The sequence below is a fragment of the Malaclemys terrapin genome, chromosome 9 (assembly GCF_027887155.1).
Source record: "Malaclemys terrapin pileata isolate rMalTer1 chromosome 9, rMalTer1.hap1, whole genome shotgun sequence".
NCBI lineage: Eukaryota > Metazoa > Chordata > Testudines > Emydidae > Malaclemys > Malaclemys terrapin.
The window spans coordinates 55151903-55159149 of record NC_071513.1 but is presented as its reverse complement, the minus strand read 5'-3'; the positions used below and the strand labels follow the sequence as shown (position 1 = coordinate 55159149).

At 50.4% G+C, this 7247-nt stretch overlaps 1 long non-coding RNA gene across 1 annotated transcript; it reads right to left on the bottom strand.

Annotated features, from left to right (window-relative positions):
• Positions 1-1138: 1138 nt before the first annotated feature.
• LOC128843343 (uncharacterized) lies at positions 1139-6708 on the bottom strand. The gene is made up of 2 exons (XR_008446226.1): positions 6555-6708; positions 1139-4361 (listed from the first exon to the last, which is right to left on the bottom strand). It is a non-coding gene; the product is annotated as an uncharacterized LOC128843343 (long non-coding RNA).
• Between the last annotated feature and the right edge of the window lie 539 nt (positions 6709-7247).

The window sequence follows — 7247 nt, the reverse complement described above, 5'->3', positions numbered from 1 at the left end:
CTAGCACCAAGCTGAGCTGGGCTTGTCTTTACCCAGATTCAGCTGGTCACAGGGTCTGTGAGACACTTTGGTCTCCTCAGCAGGTGACTGCACCAGGAGTGACCTTGCTCTGTGTCCATCACCTGTCTCCAAGGCCAGCCACCTGTCTCTGGAGTCTCCTCCATTTCTGAGGGGTCGGCCTCTGCATAGTTCTGTCCCTTCCTTTGGGGGTGATCTCTGTATCGCTGTGGGCTCTCTCTAGGTGCTGTGTCTGCTGGCTCCCAAGTGTCTCCTCTTCCTTCGGGTCACTTGTCCCTCCCACGCAGTCACCTTGTGAGATCTGTGTGCCACTGCACCCCTTGTGACTCCTTTATTTCCCTCCTTCTGCTGTGTCTCTAATGGCTCGACTTGCTGGATTGTCTGTCTCTGCAGCTGGCAGGTCTGTGGCTGATCTGCCATACTCTAGTGCCTGCTTTCTCTGATTGTCGGCCATCTCCTCTCAGTGGTTTCTCCATCTTTCTGGCTGCAACAGGTCTTCCCTGCACTGGATTGTTTTGGCACCCCTGGGATGGGTATTCCAGTGTGCCAGAAATGCTATCAAAGGGGTTGAACCAGAAGAAACAGCCTTGAGTAACAGCTGATTCCATCTTACTGTTACTCTGTGGGTGTGCTGGGGAGGAGGGGTGGTGGTTAAATTCCCTGTAGCATGCAAACTCCTGGAATTCTTCCAAGACAAATGGAGGTTTGTTGTCAGTGAACACAGTGTCCAGTGTGACAGGTTGGGTCACAGAGACCCCCTTGGAACTGCCACCTGACGTGCTGGAATTACCTCTGAGCCAGTTTTCCCTGCCAGCTTGGGACTTCAGTAACCTGCCTTGTTGAGCTAGACACGCTAGCCAGACACTGCAACACAGACCCAGGTCTGAACCACGTCCCCCAAAAGCTGCAGGCTTAACTGAAAACAGCTTAAGCAGTGCCCCTATCTCCAACACCCAGATACCCAGTTCCCAATGGGGTCCAAACCCCAAATAAATCCGTTTTACTCTGTATAAAGCTTACACAGGGTAAACATAAATTGTTCGCCCTCTATAACACTGATAGAGTGATATGCACAGCTGTTTGCTCCCCCAGGTATTAATACATACTCTGGGTCACTTAATAAGCAAAAAGTGATTTTATTAAATATAAAAAGTAGGATTTAAGTGGTTCCAAGTAATAACAGACAGAACAAAGTAAATTACCAAGCAAAATAAAAAAAAAACCACGCAAGTCTAAGCCTAATACAGTAGGAAACTAAATGCAGGTAAATCTCACCCTCAGAGATGTTCCAATAAGCTTGTTTCACAGACTAGACTCCTTCCTAGTCTGGGTCCAGCAATCACTCACACTCCTATAATTACTGTCTTTTGTTCCCGTTTCTTTCAGGCATCCCTTTGGGATGGAGAGGCTATCCTCTGAGCCAGCTGAAGACAAAATGGAGGGGTTTCCAGGGCCTCTTATATTCTCTCTGTTGTGCCACATCACAGCCACAAGATGGGGTCTCTAGCCACCTGGGCAAGTCACATGTCTATGAATTATTCAGCTTTTTGCAGGCCGACACCATTGTTTATATGTTAATGTGAACGGTCCCAAGAAAGCTCAGATGTGGATTGGTGTCTCCCAAAGTCCATTGTTAGTTAAGTTGAATTACTTGAATAACCCCTTCACACTATGTTGACCAAATCTGTTTTATGTGCTTCCTACAGCAAACATTTTAATTACAAGCATAGACCCAACGCTCATAACTTCAGATATAAAGATGTTACATGCATACAAATAGGATGAATATATTCAGGAGATCATAACCTTTGCAAAGATATGCTACATGGCATATCTAGCATAAAACATATTCCATTTATGTCATAATTACACTCATAAGCATATTCCTATAAAGCATTATGGGGTGCAACGTCACATCCGGAATGCTACATCTCGCAAACAGGCGTTCAGTTCGCCAATGACTGACTTGCTTCTGGTATCAGGCAAGGCATTGAGTGGTGAATAATAGTCCACTGTGCTGCTTTTCCTTGAAGGTAAATACACCTGCTCCAATCTTTTCCCATGGTTGGGTGGGCAGCTCACATGGTAACAGTCTCTTTCTGCTGGTGGTTATCACACGACAGGCAGGTGTCCCATCCTTCCACCAAGCAGCAGAGTTGCATGTTTATGTTTCTGCTTCTACCAATATATGGCTTTTCTCTCCTGGCCACCCTGCTAGTATTGCTCTCTTGACTAGATGTCCTTTTCCATCACCTCTTTGATTTCCATCTGCTTTGCTGTTGAAACTAGGACACTGAATCCATTAACATGCTGCAGTGTGCCTTGAGCCCCTTCCCCCAGCTTGCTGATGCTGGGTATATATGTCCTGCTCAGTGTGCTAGCTCACACCAGTAATAGTCCTTGACAGTGACTGGTCTCTAGCTGGTAGCACTGAAGGCACATCAACATGGGTTGCAATCTCTTTGGAGCACTAAGAGGTGGCTTTGCCATGATTGTCTCTATGGGTCTGTGGTCAGATTGCCCTATTGCTGGGTGGCCCCAGCTGTCCCGATGGAATCATTCCACTCCAAACACCACACCCAGAAGTATTTTTTTTCTATTTGGGTGGATCCCTGTTCAGTCTCTGACAGGTCTCTGCTGGCGTAAGTGACCAGCTGCTCCTGCACCCAATCCTTTCTCTGATGCAACACGCTGGAGTGTCACTCTCCTGCCTGGTAATATTTCAGGATGGGGCAACCGTTATCATTTGTTTCAGTGTGTTAAATGTCTGCTGTTGGGGATCTGCCCGGTCCCACTCAACATCCTGCCATGTGAATTGACGAATGGGTTCCATTACTGCAGCCCGGTGTAGACAGAACATTTATCATTCCTATTAGGCACCGTTCCTCTTTCACATCTTCTGGAGCTGGCAGGTCTGACTGCCTTGCTCTTGTTGGGACCTGCTTTCAGTCCCTCTGCTGTGAGCAGGTGTCCAATGTATGTCATCTCAGTCTGAGCCTGAAATGTTTTTGGACTCCAGGAGAGAGTCATCATGTCACCACCGCTGTCCAGTGTGCCCTCCCCCTTTTGTACAAGTCTGGCTGAATCTTTCTGGATCCTTCCTCTGCTCTGGCACATGCTGCTAAAATGGCTCAACTTGCCACGTTCCTTGCAATGCTGTCCAGTGCAGAGACTCTACCTGCTCATGCCGTCTCCCTCGGTAAGTGCATCTCACAATGAGTATGAAGCCCTGGCCACCTGTTCGCCTTTGCTCTTGTCTCACTGTACATACTTCTGGGGCTGTTGTGCCTCCTAGGGCTGTCATACTTTCTCTTGCAGCTTCCACTGCACATCCCATGGGTAAGCATCTGTCTAGTCTGAGATCGCATTCCTGGAGCAGCCGCTTCCGCAGGCGGGATCCCAAGTGCCGCAGACTGTCCTGTCCTGAATCAGGGAGTCTGACAAGTCCCCAGAATCGCATGTGGCAGCCAGTGTGCGTAAGGCAGTAGCATAGGGGGCCATCCCCTTCCCTTAGGATGGGTCTCTAGTGACAAACCAGTCCTCCCTCATTCTGTTTTGAGGAGCAATAGGTCCCCAGGGCTCCTAGGACTCCTGTGAGGCCATGGTGAGCTTCAGAGTGAGTGCAGGATCCATCGCTGGGCTAGGTTTGTGTCTGCAAAATCCAAGGCTTCAGGGGTCATCATACCATGTGCCACGGCACACGCCACCAGCTGCTGCACTGCGGAGAACTCACCACTCCTGTGCTGCCACCACGTTTCATTTGCAAAGAGTGAGGCTGGAGGCGGATAAGCTGAACAAGTGGAACTTTATTAAACTCTGTGCACTGCTCTGTCCTGACCTTGTTGCTTCCAGCCCGGCTCCCCACACTGCCTGTTCTCCTGGTGTCCCGTCAATATCAGTCCCTCCAGGGAACATGGGCGCTCTGACTCCAGTTCCACTGATCATGATATGGACATGGATCCACATCTGCATTCCCCTTTGTCTATCACCGCTGACAACTTCACTATCATCCCTGGCTCTCAAATGAATCATCTTGGCAAAACCCATCCCAAGGAGAAAGGATGGGCCAAACTGGGTGCTCTGAAGTGTCCCTAGCCTCTGTTTGCCAGAAGCTGGGAATGGGTGACAGGAGATGGATCACTTGATAATTGCCCTGTTCTGTTCATTCCCTCTGAAATGCCTGGCATTGACCACTGTTGGAAGACAGGATACTGGGCTAGATGGAACATTGGTCTGACCCAGTCTGGCCATGCTTATGTTCTTTTTAACACAGGGCAGGTGGGGAGGATGTGGCGTCTGTGCACTGTCTCTTTAAATCTGCAGCCGGAACCTGGACAAGATCTCTGCAGTGAAGAAGAGAAAGAGAGGGAGCAGCATTAGGGATGACACTGGTTTTTTTATTCCAATAAAGTCCCTTGTTCCGTGTTAGAGGAAAGCGGCTGCTTCTGTCATTCGTTTCCACTGTCACTTTGCTTTTTACTACTGGTGCCCTGGTGTCCTCATGCTCCAGCCAGCAGATCCCTCTCTGGGCAGTTGAGGTGGACTAGCTGGTGGGAGCCTTTTAGCTCATGGCTAATACTACATTAGTCAGGTGCTGCTTTCCCATCTAATCCGCTTACCACACTAAAACGCTTATTACTTAACAAATAACTCTGCCCAGGAGAGCTTAGTGCTAAAGATGTTTGGAAGCTTATCTTTAGCAAGAGCTTAGAACGTAGACGTACGCAAGCAAGAAATCACGTGTGTCACCCTCATCTACCTTTGACCGCCCCTGGGTGACAAGTGGACATAGAGAGTTGAGGTGAAGGAAGGAAAAGTGCATTAGTCTTTGAATAACCCACTCAGGCTGCAAAGTTGGGGCTTTCATGCCATCGGAGGGCAGAGAGGATTCACGCCAAGGAAGGGAATCCCAGAACAGAAGGCCCCTCGCAACCTTCTGTTCAGTTTGGTGTTTTTTCCGTGCAGGTTCTGGAATCAGGGACCTGGCTCTGATTCCCTTTGCAGCATGCCCCACCAGGGGTTGGTGGCCAGGGGGTCCATTTTGACAATAACCAAATAATTTCCCCTTTTGTCTGAGGGTCTGAAATCACTTTGCAAACATGAATGATGCTTCCTAACAACCCTCTGAGGTCCATCTGACTAGGCCCACCTTATGGCTGAATAAACTGAGCAGAAAGGTAAAGTAGTGTCACGTCACATAGTGAGTCATTTGTAGGGTCACGAATAAATCGCTAGACATCACATTGCCCCAGGATTGTATGTGATTTCACTTTCCATGTTTTGAGCCTCTGGTTAGAGCTGTGCAGGAACCCCAATTTGTTATGTGGGACATTCCACCGTTTCAAAAGTTGTTTTCATTGCCAACAGAATTTTTGAAAACTTTTTGTTTCAGGTCAATCGAAACAATTGTTTTCAATCAAATCAAGTCATTTTGTTCCGATTGCAACCATTTAAAAGTTTTATTTCACATTCTGATTTATAAGAATATAAAAATAATATACATTTTGCAACGAAAGGTCATTTTGAAATGAAGAATCAAAATGTTCCACTCTGTTCTGATAAGGTCAAAAAGGAAAGTTTCAACCTTATTGAAATGCTTCGTTCCAGTGTTTTGGTTTTTGTTTGTTTGTTGAAATCAGCACGTTCGATTTCAGAGATCAGAAAGTTTTGATTTGGACAAGATGGTATTTTCCACCGAGAAAACATTCTGTCCGATAACTGTTGATCTCTCTCCAATGCTCGCTAGAAGCATTTACAGAAAGTATAAAACCTAGGGTTACCATATTTCAGCAAGCAAAAAAGAGGACGGGAGGAGCCCTGCCCCTGCCCCTCCCACTTCCCGCCCCCCTCAGAATCCCCAACCCTCCCCCCGTTCCTTGTGCCCTGACTGCCCCCTCCTGGGACCCCTGCCCCTAACTGCCCCCCAGGACTCCACACCCTACCTAAGCCTCCCTGCCTCTTGTCCCCTGACTGCCCCCTCCTGAGACCTTCCCCCCATCCTAACTGGCCCCCTAGGACTCTACCCCCTACCTGTCCCCTGACTGCCCCAACCCTTATCCACACCCCCACCCCCAGACAGACCCCTGGGACTCCCACACCCCATCCAACCACTCCCCACCCCCTGACAGCCCCCCCCAGAACTCCCGACCCATCTAAACCCCTCTGCTCCCTGTCCCCTGACTGCTCCAATCCCTCTCCCCACCCCTGCCCCCTGACAGCCCCCCCCCCCCAGAACTCCCAAACCCCCCCCCCGCTCCTTGTCCCCTGACTGCCCCCTCCTGGGACCCCTGCTCCTAACTGCCCCCCAGAACCCCACCCCCTACCTAAGCCTCCCTGTTCCTTGTCCCCTAACTGCCCCCTCCTAAGAACCCCCCTAACTGCCCCCCAGGACCCTACCCCCTACCTGTACCCTGACTGCCCAAAACCTTCTCCACCCCCCCAAAAAGCCCCCCCGAACTCCCAACCCCCCCTCCCCGTCTCTTGACTGCCCCCTCCAAAATCTCCCTGCCCTTTCTCCTGCCCCCTGGCCCCCTTACCCCGCGGGTCAGAACATGGTGTTGGGCTCTGTGCGGAGCCAGACACGTGGGTGCACTCCCCAGCGCAACACACAACCCGGTCCCTGCCCCTGCACAGTGCTGCCGGAGCGGGGCGCTGGGCTGCAGGGGAGGAGGAGCTGCCGAGGCCGATGCAAACGGCCCGGCAGGCCGGCCGGCTCAGAATGCGGGGAGGGAGGGGGGGAGGAGGAGCTCTACAGCTGCTCCGGAGTCCAGCCCGGCAAGCTGCGGGGGAAGGGCTCTGGCTGCCAGAGCCCCATGCGAGCGGCTGACTTTCCTGCAGCCCTCCCAGCCGCGCCTCGCTCTGGATGGGGGGGAAATCCCGGACATTTTTAGTGATTTACAAATTCCCCCCTGGACGCTATTTTTAACACAAAAAGGAGGACATGTCTGGGTAAATCCGGACGAATGGTAACCCTAATAAAAACACTTAGCAAAAAATAACCCAGCAAACAAAAAAGTCAAGGACTTTCCACACCCCTAAAGAGAAAAACAACCCCTTCTCCTCCCCCACCAGCCCCAGGAAGAGCTGTGTTAGGAAATAGACGACGGGCTTTGCAGTGACCTGAAGGTCGGCAAACTCTGGCTCTGTCAGACCAAACACTGGTTGCTTGCTAGGCCAGGTGCAATCCCGAACTGAGCAGAACCAGCTGCTGTCTTTGCTCTGTCCTAGAC